General features: G+C 40.7%; 1 protein-coding gene and 1 pseudogene across 3 annotated transcripts in view; one reads left to right on the top strand and one right to left on the bottom strand.

Moving 5' to 3' along the window:
• CBFA2T2 (CBFA2/RUNX1 partner transcriptional co-repressor 2) overlaps positions 1-17,551 on the bottom strand; it is a 146,930-nt gene that overhangs the window by 125,233 nt on the left and 4,146 nt on the right. The window contains exon 2 of one of the 3 annotated variants that reach the window (XM_038572024.1): positions 4,405-4,596. The exons of the other annotated variants lie outside the window; for them this stretch is intronic. The gene's annotated coding sequence lies outside the window, so the exon portion shown is untranslated. The remainder of the gene's footprint in view (positions 1-4,404; positions 4,597-17,551) is intronic. 3 annotated transcript variants of the gene reach the window in all.
• Positions 7,099-14,647, top strand: LOC119877496 (annotated as a pseudogene).

Here is a 17,551-nt window from a genome sequence, read left to right as displayed (position 1 = left end):
ATCAACCACCCAAATAATCCTGTCACACTTACTTCCAAATTGGTAGTTATGAATATAAAAAAAGCTTTGATTACTGCATATTACAGCTTTCACTGCCATAACCATGTGCTTTAAAAATTATGGAATTGGAGGGTGCCTGGCTGACTGAGTGGGTAGAGTGTGCAACTCTTCATCTCAGGGTTGTGAGTTCAAGCTCTATATTGGGTCTAAGAGATTACTTAAAAAAAAAAAAAAATCCTCAAAAAAAGGGAGAATTTCAATTGTTTTAAAAATGGAAACAATCGGGCAGCCCAGCCCGGGTGGCTCAGCGGTTTAACACTGCCTTCAGCCCAGGGCACAATCCTAGAGACCCCGGATCGAGTCCCATATCAGGCTCCCTGCATGGAACTGCCTCTCCCTCTGCCTGTATCTCTGCCTCTCTCTCTCTCTCTCTGCATGTCTCTCATGAATAAATAAAATCTTTTTTAAAAAATGGAAACAATAGCCTTAATTTGAAAAGATGACTGATAGGGACGCCTGGGTGGCTCAGTGGCTGAGCTGTTGAGCATCTGTCTTCAGCTAAGGGTGTGATCCCAGGATCCGGGATGGAGTACTGCATCGGACTCCCTAGAGGGAGCCTGCTTCTCATTCTGCCTACATCTCTGCCCCTCTCTCTAAATATAAACATATATTTAAAAAATTTAGTTTATCAGTCATTGTTTTTTAAAGATTTTATTTATTTATTCATGAGAGACACACACCCACAGAGAGAGAGAGACAGAGAGAGAGAGAGAGAGGCAGGCAGAGGGAGAAGCAGGCTCCATGCAAGGAGCCCGATGTGGGACTCAATCCTGGGTCTCCAGGATCACACCCCGGGCTGCAGGCGGCACTAAACCGCTAAACCGCTGCGCCACCGGGGCTGCCCTGATAAACTAAATTTGACTTAATTGCTGTCTCCAAACTTTGCATGTCCTATAATCTGCAGTTATCTTATTCACTTGCAACCACCAAAACAAACAAATAAGCAATTGCTAAAGGTTGTTAGATACCATGTACAATGTTATCTGGTCTGAAGATTTATTGTCTTAATTCATGGAACCAGAGACTGTGGAATGAGAAGGACCTCAAAGATCCTTTTCTTTTGCCTTTCCTGTATTTAGAGCATTCCTTCTCAAAATATCTGTGTGTCCACTAGGTGGACATAACAGGTGCTCAAAATGAGTTCAAGGACACAGGCAACTATTCAATCAGAGGCAGAGTATTCAATCACTGTGTTTTTGTGCTGGTAAAAGGTAGTTTCATAAAAATGAGAAGAAAGCTGACTTCTATTAATACAAGCACAAAGCTTATTATCAACAATTGAAAATAATATAAGGCCAGAGTTTCTGAGGAAAAACAAGTTGACAATATGAGTTAGATATGTTTGCTGTCAAAAGATGCACTATAAGTCATAAGTCTTTATGGGATACCAAGTTACATCTCAACTTTTCCTTCATGCTAGAAAAGAAATTGTCTTCTAGGAGTATAATCCTACCAGCAGCACTGGTAGGTGCTGGCAGTAAAGAAAGGACAGAAATTGTTTAAACAATGGCTGTTAAAAAAACAAAAACAAAAACAAAAAAAACAATGGCTGTTAACCAGGAAGATATGGTAGAGAGTCACCAGGGCGGCTATTTCCAAAAACATATGAGACATCCTCTCACAGAATTTTATCACAATATGGATGGCACATTGATATTCTAATAACTCACCAAGGTAATTCCTTTTTTTTTTTTTAAGATTTATGTATTTATTTATGAGAGACACAGAGGGAGGCAGAGACATAGGCAGAGGGAGAAGCAGGCTCCATGCAGGGAGCCCAATGCGGGACTTGATCCTGGATCCCAGGATCACGCCCTGAGCTGAAGGCAGACACTCAACCGCTGAGCCACCCAAGCATCCTTTTTTTTTTTTTTTAAGATTTTATTTATTTAAGCTTTGCGCTTATAGCCAATGAGATTTATCCGAGGCGCGATTATTGCTAATTGAAAGATTATATTTATATATCTGACACACAGAAGTAGAAAGAGCACAAGCAGAGGGAATGGCAGAGGGAGAGGGAGAAGCAAGCTCCATGCTGTACAGGGAGCCCGATGCAGTACTCGATCCCAGGACCCTGGGATCATGACCTGAGCCAAAGGCAGACATTCAACTGACTGAGCCACCCAGGTGCCCACTCTCCAAGGTAAATCTGATCACACACCACCAATCCACCCATCCTCTCACCCCAGAGGAAAACCAGTTTTCCAGTCATCTAGAACCAGAGGCTTAAAACACAGAAAGCTAAGAGCTGGGGAAGCTATTTAATGAAACAATCAGCTGAACTGTTGTATACTTATTTCTAATTCTTCAAAACTAGGAGAATAAAAAATTGTGAGCAAGGGACACCTGGGTGGCTCAGCAGTTGAGTGCCTGCCTTTGGCCCAGGGCTGATCCTGGAGTCCCAGGATCGAGTCCCACATCAGGCTCCCTGCATGGAGCCGGATTCTCTATCTGCCTGTAGCCTGATTCTCTCTCTGCCTGTATCTCTGCCTCTCTCTGTGTCTTTCATGAATAAATAAATAAAATCTTAAAAAAAAAAAATTGTGAGCAACTACCTATAAGCTACCCTATTCTTCTACTCCCTTGGTTCTTTTCATTTTTTTAAAGGAATCTCTACTCCTCAATGTGGGGCTTGAACCACAGCCCTGAGATCAAGCATCACATGCTCTACCGACTGAACTAGCCAAGCATGTCTCCTTGATTCTTTGAGTTAAACACTCACTGAAACACTCAACATCCTAGTGAGTAGATTACACCTCAGTATTTCATGGTAATGGCAATATGTCAGCAGCACTAACATGCAGTGTGACCATCTACACAAGGCAATTCTCTCAGTCAGATTTTTTTTCTTTTTTTTTTTTTTTTTTTCAGATTTTTTTTCTTTAAAGATTTTATTCTGGGGGGTGCTTGGGTGGCTCAGTTGGTTAGGCATCTGCCTTCAGCTTGGGTCATGGTCCTGAGGTCCTGAGGTTGAACCCCATGTCAGGCTCCCTGTTCAGCAGGAAGTCCGCTTCTCCCTCTGCCTCTGCTCCTCCCTTCTGGTCATGCTCTCTCTCACCATCTCTCTCTCTCAAATAAATAAATAAAATATTTGAAAAGAAAAAAATGTTTTATTTATTTGAGAAAAAGTGCATACAGAGGAAGAGGGAGCCTGACATGGGGCTCAATCCCCGGACCCTGATGGAACCAATGACCTGAGCCAAAAGCATATGCTTAGTCAACTGAGCCACCCAGGAACCCTCTAGCCAGACTTTCTATAGCTGTTAATATAGTAATTTTACAGTACCAGGCAAGATGTCATCACCATCAATGTCAATATACAGGTGACTCTTCAATGCCCCTACCTTGGGGACAAATTTTTAGCCTAACATTCAAAGTTTTCCATAGCTCTGCCTCAAACTGCCTTCACTCCTGGTTTTACTAAGTTTATCTTGCACCTTCCACTTTGGATGCCTTTGCTTATTCTAAGAGTTGGCAACTGAAGTCATCTCCCACCTCACCCCTTTCAAACCCTGCCCAGAGTCTGCTTCTGTAAAGGCTGTGGCTAACAATTTTTACATTAAAAAAGGGAGGGGAGGGGGCGCCTGGATGGCTCAGTCAGTTAAGTGACTGCCTTCCGCTCCAATCATGATCCCAGGGTGCTGGGATGGAGCCCCACATTGGGCTCCCTGCTCAATGGGGAGTCTGCCTCTCCCTCTCCCTTATCCCCCAACCCTGCCACTGGGCTCTCTCTCAAATCAATAAATCTTTTTTTTTGTTTAATTATAAATAAATAAATAAATAAACAAACAAACAAATAAATAAATGGAGGAAGACATATGACAGAGACCATGTATCCCACAAAGCCAACATTTTTATTAGACCCTTCATAGAAAGTTTGCCTACTCTTGGCTTACTCCACTTCTCAGAACCTCAAATTATTTCCTTTATCCCATTTCTCCTATCTACCAATCTAAGATCTACTCATCCATCAAAATATAGCTGAATATTTAGCAAAGCCTTTCTTGCTACCTTCAATGATATACCTTCTTTCTCTTCTAAATTTATCTCCTCTGCCTCCCTTTGCATAATGTATCCCTTTCCAAACACTAAATCGTGGGATACCTGTGGCTCAGCGTTTAAGTGTCTACCTTCAGCCCAGGGCGTGATCCTAGAGACCCAGGATGGAGTCCCGCATCGGGCTCCCTGAATGGAGCCTGCTTCTCCCTCTGCCTGTGTCTTGCCTCTGCCTCTCTCTCTGTGTCTCTCGTGAATAAATAAATAAAATCCTTAAACACACACACACACACACACACACACACAAAATAGAGATGCAAGGTCTGACAAAAAGGCTACTGCATTTACCTAATTATGTTGCTGCTTCCTGTCTTGCCCCTTCAAATCCATCTTCAGGGATCCCTGGGTTGCTCAGCTGTTTAGTGCCTGCCTTCGGCCCAGGGCATGGTCCTGGAGTTCCGGGATCAAGTCCCACATCGGGTTCTCTGCATGGAGCCTGCTTCTCCTTCTGCCTGTGTCTCTGCCTCTCACTCTCTCTCTCTGTGTCTCTCATGAATAAAAAAAAAAAAAAAAAAAAAAAAATCCATCTTCATTTGACCACCAGAAAACTCTAGAACACAATCTTAACTATGTCATTCCCTCTTCCTTTCTTTTTCTATTAGCTATAGAATAAAGTCCAAGCATAAAAATAAATCCCTGACCCCTGCCTGCTTCTCTAATCTTATCTCCTGCCATTCTTCCCCTCGTACATTATACTCCAGTAACATAACTGCTTTTAGTACCTCCAAACCTGATCCAATCTTAACATCCCCCATCTCCTACCCCTTCTTTACTTGGGTTGCATGCTTTGCTGGTAAGAGTACAAAACTGATATACTATCTCCAGAGATTAACGTAGTAACATCTATCAAAATTATACAAAGTGTAGGGGCCCCTGGGTGGCTCAGTTAAGCAGCTGCCTTCAGCTCAGGTCATGATCCCAGCATCCTGGGATCCAGTTCTGCATTGGGCTCTCTGCTCAGTGGGTAGTCTGCTTCTCCCTCTGCCTCTCCCCTCCCCCCCCCCAGCTAATACTTGCTTGTGGTCCCTCTCTCGCTCAAATAAATAAAATCTTTTAAAAAATTACACAAAGTGTATTCTCCCTCCCCGGCAATTCTACTTCTAGGAATTTAATTCCACAGATTTATGAAATGACATTTTTAACAAAATTATGCAGCTTTGTTTCTAACAGAAAGACTGGCATCTAGATGTCCATCCATAATGGACTATAGGGGAAAAAAAGTATGGTGCACCCATACAATAAAACACAATGCAGGGATGCCTGGGTGGTTCAGCAGTTTTGCATCCACCTTTGGCTCTGGACGTGATTCCAGAGTCCTGAGATCAAGTCCCACATCAGGCTTCCTACATGGAGCCTGCTTCTCCCTCTCCCTGTGTCTCTGCCCCTCTCTATGTGTCTCTCATGAATAAAATTTTAAAAAAATAAATAAATAAAAATAAATGGATTATGTAAATACATTGCCAGTCCAAAAATTAATTTTCTAAAAAGATGTTGGAAAAGAAAAAACTGGGACGCCTGGGTAGCTCAGTGGTTGAGTATCTGCCTTTGGCTCAGAGCATGATCCCAGAGTCTCAGGATCGACTCCCACATCAGGCTTCCTGCATGGAGCCTGATTCTCCCTCTGCCTGTGTCTCTGCCTCTCTCCTAAATAAATAAATAAAATCTTAAAAAAAAAAAAAAAAGAAAGAAATCAAGAGTATCTTAGAAAATCAATGACCTTTAGCTACTGTAATAATTTACTCCTTTTTTAAAAAGTAGGCTCCACACCCAGTGTGGAGCCCAACTCAGAGCTTGAACTCACAACCCAGACATCAACAACTGAACTGACTCAAGTTGGATGCCCAACTGACTGAGCCACTTAGGTGGCCCTGGTCCACCTTCTTGTATCATTAACTGTGTCTGTCTTTCTAGGAGAAAATAAATATTAGACTCTTCAAATAAATGATTTATTGAACTCAACTATCAGAGTAAAGAGAACCAAGAGACCAAACTGGCAAGTAAACTAAAATAATGTACAAAAATAGGACAATCAGGAGTTGATTTTAGGATCTCAAGTTACTATTTAATAACTATGGTTTTTAGGGAGACTGATTTATCACATCATTCCTCATTCCATCATTCCTCAGCCACAAAACTAGCATGGGGTGGGTGGGGAATGTGGGTGGTTCAGTTAACTAAAGGTCTGCATTCAGCTCAAGTCGCACTCCAGGATCAAGCCCTGCATCAGGCTCTCTGCTGAGAGTCTGCTTCTCCCTCTTCCTGACCTTCCCCCACTGCCAGCTCATGCTCTCATTCTCAAATAAATAAAATCTTTAAAAAAAAACAAAACAACAACAACAAAAAAAACTAGCATGGACTATTTAAAGACTCATAGAAAGTTCACAGCAAGCCAAGTGTTATATCCACAGCTGTAGCTAGGTGCTCAGCAGCTGAGGCATGTTTTGGCATTCCACTTTCTTCCTGAAAAATTCTCTACCTCCACTGATTGAGCTAGAATCTTTGCTTTACTGTTTCCCAACACAACTCTCTCCAACAGAATCAACATTTCAGGGAAAAATGATGGCATTACCATCCATATTTACTTAAAACCCAGTTTTCAAGGCTTTCATTGGACAAAGTGTTAGGACACAGAAGAAAATATAAGCTGAAGATCTCTGAGGACAGGGACTGAATCTTTCTCTCCTTGGCAGCCCCATGGCATTTAGTACAGTCCCTGCATCTATCTAAGAGCACCACGATATAGTGGTTAAATAAATGGCTTCCCCTAGACTAGGAAAGGGCTGTATCTATACTGCTTAATTTTAAAACTAGATTCATGTATTACTCACATAAAACAAAGTAAATATGAATAAAGGGGGACCCTCTGTCTTTGTGTGTATTATAGTAGTACTGGCCACTTTACTGTTCAGTCTCGTATTACATTCCTTCTTCTTTATTCCTATACAATCATTTTTCCTGCAAACTTGGCTTTCATGAACAGCTATGGAACCAACTAAAAATGGAGATTATAAAATCATGCATGTAAGAACACATGGTGGTTTTATACGTGCTTTTATAGTCCCTCAGTCAATTCTCTTCTCGGTAGACAAAGATAAGGCTGTCCTTATTTTACAGATGAAACAAACTCAAAATCCAAATATGAACAGCCCAATGTTACACTGCTTCTGAGCTGGAGATGAAAGGAAGCCTAGGGATAAACACTTATGTCTTCACTTACTACACTTCTTTTTTTTAAGCTGTATTTATTTAGGGACACCTGGGTGGCTCAGTGGTTGAGCACCTGCCTTCGGCTCAGGTTGTGATCTCAGAATCCTGGAATCAAATCCAGCATGGGGCTCCCTGTGGGGGGCCTGCTTCTCCCTATGTCTATGTCTCTGCCTCTCTCTCTGGGTCTCTCATGAATAAATAAGACCTTTAAAAATAAATAAATAAAAACAATAAAGAGACCAGGAAGACACCCATGGAACTAGAGGTGGCGATTCACCAAATTAGAATTACTCTAACCAGGAGCGCATGTAAAATCTTTGGAAAAGGTATGCGCTAACCTGATGAGAGGTGCAAAGGAAAAGAATCTCAAAGTGAAAGGACCAGTATGGACGCCTACTAAGACTCTGAGAATCACTACAAGAAAGACTCCTTGTGGTGAAGGTTCTAAGACTGGATCATTTTCAGATGAGGACCCACAAGTGACTCCTTGATCTGCACAGTCCTGAGATTGTTAAGCAGACTACCTCCATCAGAATTGAGTCTGGAGTTGAGGTTGAAGTCACCATCACAGATGCTTTTTTTTTTAAGACTTTTTAAAAAAGATTTATTATGAGAGACAAAGAGAGAGAGGCAGAGACACAGGCAGAGGGAGAAGCAGGCTCCTCGAAGGGAGCCAGATGTGGGACTTGATCCCGAATCCCAGGATCACACCCTGAGCTGAAGGCAGACGCTCAACCGCTGAGCCATCCAGGCATCCCAATCACAGATGCTTAAATCAACCTTTCTTAATAAATTGTCTGAGAAAGAAAGAAAGAAAGAAAGAAAGAAAGAAAGAAAGAAAGAAAGGAAGGAAGGAAGGAAGGAAGGAAGGAAGGAAGGAAGGAAAGAAAGAAAGAAAGAAAGAAAGAAAGAAAGAAAGAAAGAAAGAAAGAAAGAAAGAATGAATTTGAAAGCTATTCATCTGAAGGGCACCTGGATGGCTCATTTAGGCAAGTATCCAACTCCTGGTTTTGGCTCATGTCACCAGATCGAGCTCCATGTCTCACTCCTCTCCCTCCACCCCACCAACCTTGCTTGCACATGCTCACTCTTAAAAAAAAAAGAAAAGCCTTACCACCTACATATATAAATAAATAAAAGTATTTACAAAAAACAAAACTATTCATCTGAAAGAAATAAAAACTATTTCTGGAGTAAGGAAGATAACTTCAATGGCTGAGAGTCAATCAAATGTCCTCTCAAAAGGTGAACAAAAATACTGAGATGTACTTGAAATTAAGAATTTCTTTTTTTTTTTTTTTTTAACTATGTCTGCCCTTCTTTTTAAGATTTTATTTATTCATGAGAGACCTAGAAGGCAGAGACATAGGCAGAGGGAAAAGCAGAATCCTTGCAGGAGCCCAATGTGGGACTCCATCCCAAAACTTCATCATCACACCCTGAGCCAAAGGCAGACGCTCAACCACTGCACCACCCAGGTGTCCCTGAAATTAAGAATTTCAAGTTCTTTTGAAATTTTACCAAGATAGAAGCACCAAGAAAACAATGAAACCATACAGGAGTTGTTTTTTCACCCATGTCTGGCTTTATATGATAAATTTGTTCCTTAAAGTATACATCACATTCTCTTAAGTTGAATTGCATTTAAATGATTGAGCTACAAAAAGTAACTTTTAAACACAATACATTGACCACATACCCTCACAGACTAAAGACAACATACAACCTAGACACAAACAGGTTTACCAACTGAATTCCACTTAGTTGCTATTCCCCAGAAATTAACAATTCTGGAGCTATTTTCTGAGTACCCTAGGAAGTAAGTAATTTGTGCATTATATGAGTCAGGCTTACTACCCCTTGGCAAGGGAAGGGTTTTACAAACAAAAAGGAGAAAGGCTAAATTAACTTTTGGGGTGGAAACATTAGTATACTCATGGTATCTATTATATACAGATACAAGTAGAAAAAAGTTAGATGTGTGTGTATATGTAAATATATGTATATGTATCCATTTCCTAGCTCTGTCCATTAAAACAATCTAGAAGCAATGATTTAGCAATGAGCACACACAACACCTAGATATTGATTTCAAAATAGGGATCCCTGGGTGGTGCAGCGGTTTGGCGCCTGCCTTTGGCCCAGGGCGCGATCCTGGAGACCCGGGATCAAATCCCACGTCGGGCTCCCGGTGCATGGAGCCTGCTTCTCCCTCTGCCTCTCTCTCTCTCTCTCTCTCTCTCTCTCTCTGTGACTATCATAAATAAATAAAAATTTAAAAAAAAATTTCAAAATAATCTCCATTAACAAGAATTATGAGAACATCTTGGAGAAATGGCTGATTTCAAGGCTCAGGTAGAAAGGGAAGATAATAAATATTAAGAAAAATAAGGGGGGGCACCTGGGTAGCTCAGTGGTTGAGCTTCTGCCTTTGGCTCGGGTCCTGGTCCTGGGATCAAGCCCCACATCGGGTTCACCACAGAGAGCCACTTCCCCCTCTGCCTAGGTCTCTTGAGTCTCTGTCTCTCATAATGAATGAATGAATATATGAGAAAAGGGGTGGCAGGGGCACTGGATGGCTCAGTTGGTTAAGCATCTGACTTCAGTTCAGGTCATGATCTCAGGGTCCTGCGATTGAGCCCCACATGGGGCCCTGTGAGCAGCGAGGAGTCTGCTTCTCCCTCTCTCTATGCCCCTCCCCCAGCTCATGCTAGCTTGCTTGATAGCTCTCAAATAATGTTTTAAAAATAATAAATAAGGGGGATCCCTGGGTGGCTCAGAGGTTTGTTTTGGTGCCTGCCTTCAGCCCAGGGCCTGATCCTGAGGTCCCGGAATCGAGTTCTGAGTCAGGCTCCCTGCATGGAGTCTGCCTCTCCCTCTGAATGTGTCTCTGCCTCTCTCTCTCTGTCTCTCATGAATAAATAAAATCTTAAAAAATAATAATAAATAAATCTTAAAAAAAATAAAATAAAAATAAATAAATCTGGGATTCCCTGGGTGGCTGAGAAGGTTTGGCACCTGCCTTTGGCCCAGGGCGTGATCCTGCTGACCCGGGATCGAGTTCCATGTCAGGCTCCCTGCATGGAGCCTGCTTCTCCCTCTGCCTGTATCCGCCTCTCTCTCTCTCTCTCTCTCTATGAATAAATAAAATCTTTAAAAATAAATAAATAAATAAATAAATAAATAAATAACATACACAATAAATAACAGACTATAACCTACTAAAATAAGAACCCACATTAATATATGTAAATAAATATGGTTAAGGAAATGCTCTGTAATAGAATATTAACTAGTAAATAAAGAACTAATAGAAATAGAAAATCATAGTCCAAATATCATAGTAAAAATTGACTCAGGCAAGCATTATCAAAATAGATGCTAAAACTAGTAGGCAAAAGTTTGATAACAAGATATTTATATAAACTCAGTATCTCCCCCCCCCCACATTAATTCTTACTCATTAAAAAGGAAATTAACTCTATAGTGGAGAAACCAAGCAAAGTTTGATAACAAGATATTTATATAAATTCAGTATCTTCCCACATTAATTCTTACTCATTAAAAAGGAAAAAATATTAACTCTATAGTGGAGAAACCAAGCAGACAATGTCTTAAGCAAGTGATCAAACATCAACAGTCCTGGGCAAATGAACATCATGTGCCTCCTGATATGGTGCACTGAGAAGGATCTAATTTCCCTTTGTGATACTCCTGCCAATATGTAAAATCTGAATTTATTCATAAGGAAAACAAATTCAAATTGAGGGACATTCTACCAAAAAAAAAAAAAAAAAGGCCTACATTGTTAAAAAGACTCAAGGTCACAAAAGATAAGACCAAAGGATTCTTCCAAATTGAAGGAGACTATAGAGACAAGAAAACTAAATATGATATATATCCTGGATTGGATCCTAGACTAGAAAAAAAATTTTTTTTCCTATAAATAACATTATTGGGATAAATGGCAAAATTCAAATACTATTATTAGATAATACTATTATATCAAGAGTATTTCTAGATTTTGATAAGTATATTGTGGTTATATAAGAGAATGGCCTAGTTTATAGTAAATATACATTATATTATTTAGGGTAAAGAGTTATCACAGCTGTAACTTACACTAAAAGGGTTAAGAAAAGTAATAATACACAGTAAAAACAGAAACAGAAAAATAGTAAAGTGTTGACATCTGAGGAATTAAGGTAAAGAACAAACAGGAATTTTAATACTAGTCTTGCAACTTTTTCTTTTTTTTTCCAAAGATTTTATTTATTTATTCACAAGAGACAGACAGAGAGAGGCAGAGATATAGGCAGAGAGAGAAGGAGGCTCCATGCAGGAATCTTGATGTAGGACTGGATCCCCCAACTCCAGGATCATGCTCTGGGCCGAAAGCAGGTGCTCAATCGCTGAGCCACCCAGGCGACCCAGTTTTGCAACTTTTTCTTAAGTTTAAAATTGTGGGGCAGCCCCAGTGGCTCAGCGGTTTAGGGCTGCCTTCAGCCCAGGGTGCTATCCTGGAGATCCGGGATTGAGTCCTGTGTCGGGCTCCCTGCATGGAACCTGCTTCTCCCTCTGCCTGTGTCTCTGCCTCTCTGTGTGTGTGTGTGTGTGTGTGTGTGTGTGTCTCATGAATAAATAAATAAAATCTTAAAAAATAAAAAATAAAATAAATAAATAAATAAAATAAAATTGTGGCAAAGTACAAACTTAAAAAGAGTACAAAAAGTTTTTTATAATGCAAATCACCATCCTTGTATATGTTTGTGTTTTTCTAAAGCACCTTATAGTATCATGTAGCAAACTTAAGAAGAGGTTAAGGGTATAGATAAAACCACTTAGCCAGAGAGGCACCTGGCTAGCTGGGGTGATCCTGAAGTTCAGGGATCAAGTCCCACATCCAGCTCCCTGAGGAGAGCCTGCTTCTCCCTCTCCCTTTGCCTATGTCTCTGCTTTTCTCTGTGTCTCTCATGAATAAATGAATAAAATCTAAAAAAAAAAAAAAAAAAAAAAAAGAAAAGAAACAAAAACCACTTATCCAGACCAACCAACCAAGGGAAAATTAAGGTGAAGCATACAAAAACTGGAGCTGCTGACCCTAAGCGGCTGGAGAATGAATGCTGGAGAAACTAAAACCAACATCACACCTCTTCCCCTACCTCCTTACCACTTAGAACTTCCTTCTCCTAAACCACCTCTACCTTTACTCTCAGTCATAAAGAGGACTTGCTTTATGCCTGCCTTTACTCCCTTCAAGGTTGGCTCCAATTCTCTAGAGGGAAATAAAATCAAAGATATAATCACTTCCTCAATATTAAGGACCAAAAAGCCTTGCCACATTTTTGGTAAAGAAAAATGTCACTAGTATTTTAGATTTTATAGAGAGGAGAGGCACGGAGCAGGTAGTGGTAAGAAGAGTGTAAAAACTAGCTTTAAAAATACATAGGAGGGAAAAAAAAAAAAAAAACATAGGAGGGGATCCCTGGGTGGTGCAGCGGTTTAGCGCCTGCCTTTGGCTCAGGGCACGATCCTGGAGACCTGGGATCGAATCCCACGTCGGGCTCCCGGTGCATGGAGCCTGCTTCTCCCTCTGCCTATGTCTCTGCCTCTCTCTCTCTCTCTCTCTCTCTCTCTCTCTCTCTGTGACTATCATAAATAAATAAAAATTAAAAAAAAAAGATAACTCTAAGTCATTTCAGGGCAGAAAGTTGTCTGCTATATTTAAAAATAAATAAATAAATAAAAATAAAAAATACATAGGAATTACAGAAAACTGTATGATTAGTGTAGTTCTAGGGATATAAGGTAAAAGTGAATAAATCTGTGCCATCCAATGTCTGTTCTCATGTGTCTTTGAAAAATTAAAAGCAGGCATGAACTCTGCATGGAGATGGCTAAGTTAACAAAGGAATAAGGTAAACATTTGTAAGAGAGGAAAAGGTCAAAGTAGTGTGTCAAGGGAGCTGTGCTATGCCTGGTATTAACATTGCAGTTGAGCTGCTGGGGAGGTCAGATTACATATTTGTCGCCATCAGCTAATTTAATTGAAAGGTCTAGCCAACTCCAAAGCTATAAATCCAGACAGAAGGATACCTAGCTCTGGGTTATTCTAAATTATACTTTGATTTCTGCATTGAATTATGGCAATACAAAATAGAAGAGTAGAACCAAATCTTAAAGAGCCACATTCCAAACTAAAGGTTCACTGTGTAAGTCCATATACTATGTTGGATGATCCATATTTGACAGCTCCTCATGGGGCCATGCAAAATTAATATGGACATTTTTGGGGCTTCTGATGTTCACTGCCGTCATCTGTTTTCACTGCTAAGATCAGGAAACATATGGGATAAATTGGTAAAGGATGCTGAGAATTCCTGTTGCCTTTTTTAAAAAATTCATCTCTAAGGCTAATTCAGGATACCTCAGAACAATATCAAGACCTAGTATAGTAGTGTTCTCTAGATGATATTCCAATTCCTAGGACTTTTTTTTAATAAGAGAAGATGTTAGGGCAAGACAGTTGCTGAAGATAGATGACAGGAAATCACGTATCTTCAGGGAATACGGGGATCCAAGGAATACGTGTCTAAAAACCTCCAGTCAGTAAAAAGGAACAGTGGGTTAGTAAAAAACAGTGGGTTTTAGACTCAAGTCTCAATGTAAAATGAGTGAACTCAACACGAGGATTGAACTAAGTTTGAATAGTGCATCTGCTACTGATTTAACTGTGTGACCTTGGGCAATTTATGTAAGTTCTCTGAGCCTTACTTCCTCATCTGTAAAACAGAGATGCTAACTCCCTCCCGAGGTTGTTCCAAGAATTACATAAAATGACATATATGAAAAACACCCTTCAGAAAACCTAGCAAAGACCCTCTTTTTAAAGAATTTGACTGGACTTAAAAGTCCAGCTCACTTGACATATCTGCAATGGACTCATTTCACAAGTTTAATTTATGGTACCCCAGCCTCTATAATTTCAGATAGCCTCAAGGCCTTCAAGGAGCTAGAGACAGAAACCAGAGATGAAGGCAAAAAGCTACTTAACCAGCCATAATAAAACCCAGAGACAGGACCTGTCACTTGTACATATACTAGCTCATATTGCACATGGGGCCAGTCAGTACAGGGATAATAATAAGGCCTCTCTTCTTGGTAATCTTACCAAAGCAAAAACAATAACCAGGGAGATACTGTCCCTCATTAAGCCTTCAAGCTTTCATAAATTTGAAGTAAATCTTTATAATTCAGTGACTGTTTTCTATACTATTAGGTTCAAAACTATACTTTAAGGAATGAGGATAAAACTAGCAAGTGAGAAATCTTTTTTCCACAGCTCTTTCCTCTCATTTTTTTCTTTATCCTGGAAGAGGTATGAATTTAGTGAATTAACTCATTTTGATCCTAGTACTGCATTCATTTCTTGTATACTATCTTTTAAATGATCTTTTCGGGGACACCTGGGTAACTGGGCGATTGAGCGGCTGCCTTTGGCTCAGGGCATGATCCTGGGATCCTGGATGGAGTCCTACATGAGCTCCCATGGGGTTCCCAGTGGGGAGCCTGCTTCTCTCTCTGCCTGTGTCTCTGCTTCTCTGTCTCATGAATAAATAAATAAATCTTTCAAAAAAATTGTTTTAATTACTCTCTACCAAAATAAATTAACTAAAAAAATTAAAATAAATTAACTAATTAATTAATCTCTACACCCAACGTGGGACTCCAGCCTACAACTCTGAGATCAAGAATCGCATGCTCCACTAACCAAGCCAACCAGATGCCCCAGTCAACACATTTTTTTATTTTTTATTTTATTTTTTTTTAAAGATTTTATTTATTTATTCATGACAGAGAGAGAGAGAGGCAGAGACATAGGCAGAGGGAGGAGCAGGCTCCATGCAGGAAGCCCGACATGGGACTCGACCCCGGGGTCTCCAGGATCACGCTTTGGGCTGAAGGCAGCATGCCACCCAGGCTGTCCCAGTCAACACATTTTATTTTATTATTATTTTTTAACACATTTTAAATAAGAGCTATCATAATGTTAAGAGCTCAAGCTCTGCTGTCCGAAAGATCTAGACTTTTAATCTGGGCTTGGTCATTTATTAGTTCTGTAACTTCTGAGTCAGTCACCTAATTTGTAAAATCAGGATATACACCCACCTAAAAGACTGGAGGATTAAAAGGCAAAAGGTAAGTGCATGATATCTGTCCCAAAATAAACATTCAGGGGATCCCTGGATGGCTCAGGGGTTTAGCGCCACCTTTGGCCCAGGGCATGATCCTGGAGACCCAGGATTGAGTCCCACATCAGGCTCCCTGCATGGGGCCTGCTTCTCCCTCTGCCTGTATCTCTGCCTCTCTCTCTCTCTGTGTCTCTCATGAATAAAATAAAATCTTTAAAATAAAAAAATAAGCATTCACTATTAGTTATTATCATTATTAGGCAAGAATTGTCATTTATAGATTAAACAAAGTCTCAAAACTTGAAAAACTTCCCAGAACTGGGGCTCAAACCCAAATTTGCCTGCAAATTCTTCTTTTTCCATTATGATTAACAACCTGTCTCATGTATCTCTGCCTTTTTGAATAGGCTCCTAATTGCAATTTAACTGGTCTTAATTGTGTGGTCATAGATTATGGTGCTTCTAACTTTGTGGGGGTTTTTTTTCCCTCATCCAACAGTTTGGAGGAAAATGACTAAATGCATCAGTGTGGCATAATAGATAAGGACCACAGGAGAGGATAAGACCCTCTCACTGTCAGTATGCTCACCTGGGGTAGCCTTCCACCTTTCCATCTGATTTGTTGCTTTTAAAAATCTGCTTACAAGGGGTGCCTGTGTGGCTCCGTTGGTTTAGCATCTGCCTTTGGCTCAGGTCATGAGCTCAGAGCCATGCCTCAGGCTCCGTGTTCAGTGGGGGGGGGGGGGGGGGGGGGGGGGGGTGGAGGCGTCTGCTTCTCCCTCTCCTTCTGCCACTCCTCCTGCTTGTACTGGGGTACACATGCAGGCATACTCTCCTCTCAAATAATAAATAAAAATCTTTAATAAATAAAGAAGGAAGGGATCCCTGGGTGGCGCAGCGGTTTAGCGCCTGCCTTTGGCCCAGGGCGTGATCCTGAAGACCCGGGATCAAATCCCACGTCAGGCTCCCGGTGCATGGAGCCTGCTTCTCCCTCTGCCTATGTCTCTGCCTCTCTCTCTCTCTCTCTGTGACTATCATAAATAAGTAAAAATTGAAAGAAAGAAAGAAAGAAAGAAAGAAAGAAAGAAAGAAAGAAAGAAAGAAAGAAAGAAAGAAAGAAAGAAAAGAAAAGAAAAGAAAATCTGCTTACAAGGGAGTGGCTAGCCAGCTCAGTTGGAAGTGGAAGTCATGAGTTTGAGGCCCATGTTGGGTGTAGAAGTTAAATAAATAAACTTTATTATTTTTTTAAGATTTTATTTATTTATTCATGAGAGACAGAGAGAGACGGGGGGGGGGGGGGGGGGGGGGGGGGTTGGGGAGGCAGAGGCACAGGCAGAGGGAAAAGCAGGTACCAAGCAGGGAGCCTGACATGGGACTCGATCCCGGGTCCCCAGGATCATACCCTGGGCTGCAGGCGGCTCTAAACCACTGCGCCACTGGGGCTGCCCATAAATAAACTTTAAAATCTGTTTATAAATTGGGCTCAGACAAGTATCTTTGTTTGAAGAATGTACAGGATGAGTGAGCTCTGAGTGAAAGTTTGAGATGTTAGGCTATTAACAAAATATACAAGCTTCAATCATAGTCATGGTCCCAGCAAGAAAGATAGCATACTCCAGAGTAAGGATAATTCAAGGAGGGGTTGTTTTTTTTCCAAGGAGGGTTTAAAAACAGGATTATCTGGAGGGTATTATGCTGAGTGAAGTAAGTCAGTCGGAGAAGGACAAACATTATATGTTCTCATTCATTTGGGGAATATAAATAATAGTGAAAGGGAAAATAAGGGAAGGGAGAAGAAATGTGTGGGAAATATCAGAAAGGGAGACAGAACGTAAAGACTGCTAACTCTGGGAAACGAACTAGGGGTGGTAGAAGGGGAGGAGGGCAGGGGGTGGGAGTGAATGGGTGACGGGCACTGGGTGTTATTCTGTATGTTAGTAAATTGAACACCAATAAAAAAAAAAAATAAAAAAAAAAAAAAAAAAAATAAAAACAGGATTATAAAGGTAGATTATCACAAGGGATAGTTGTAGTAT

This window comes from Canis lupus, chromosome 24 (genome assembly GCF_011100685.1).
Source record: "Canis lupus familiaris isolate Mischka breed German Shepherd chromosome 24, alternate assembly UU_Cfam_GSD_1.0, whole genome shotgun sequence".
NCBI lineage: Eukaryota > Metazoa > Chordata > Mammalia > Carnivora > Canidae > Canis > Canis lupus.
Note: the sequence above shows the minus strand (reverse complement) of the source record. Positions and strands in the feature narration are given on the sequence as shown.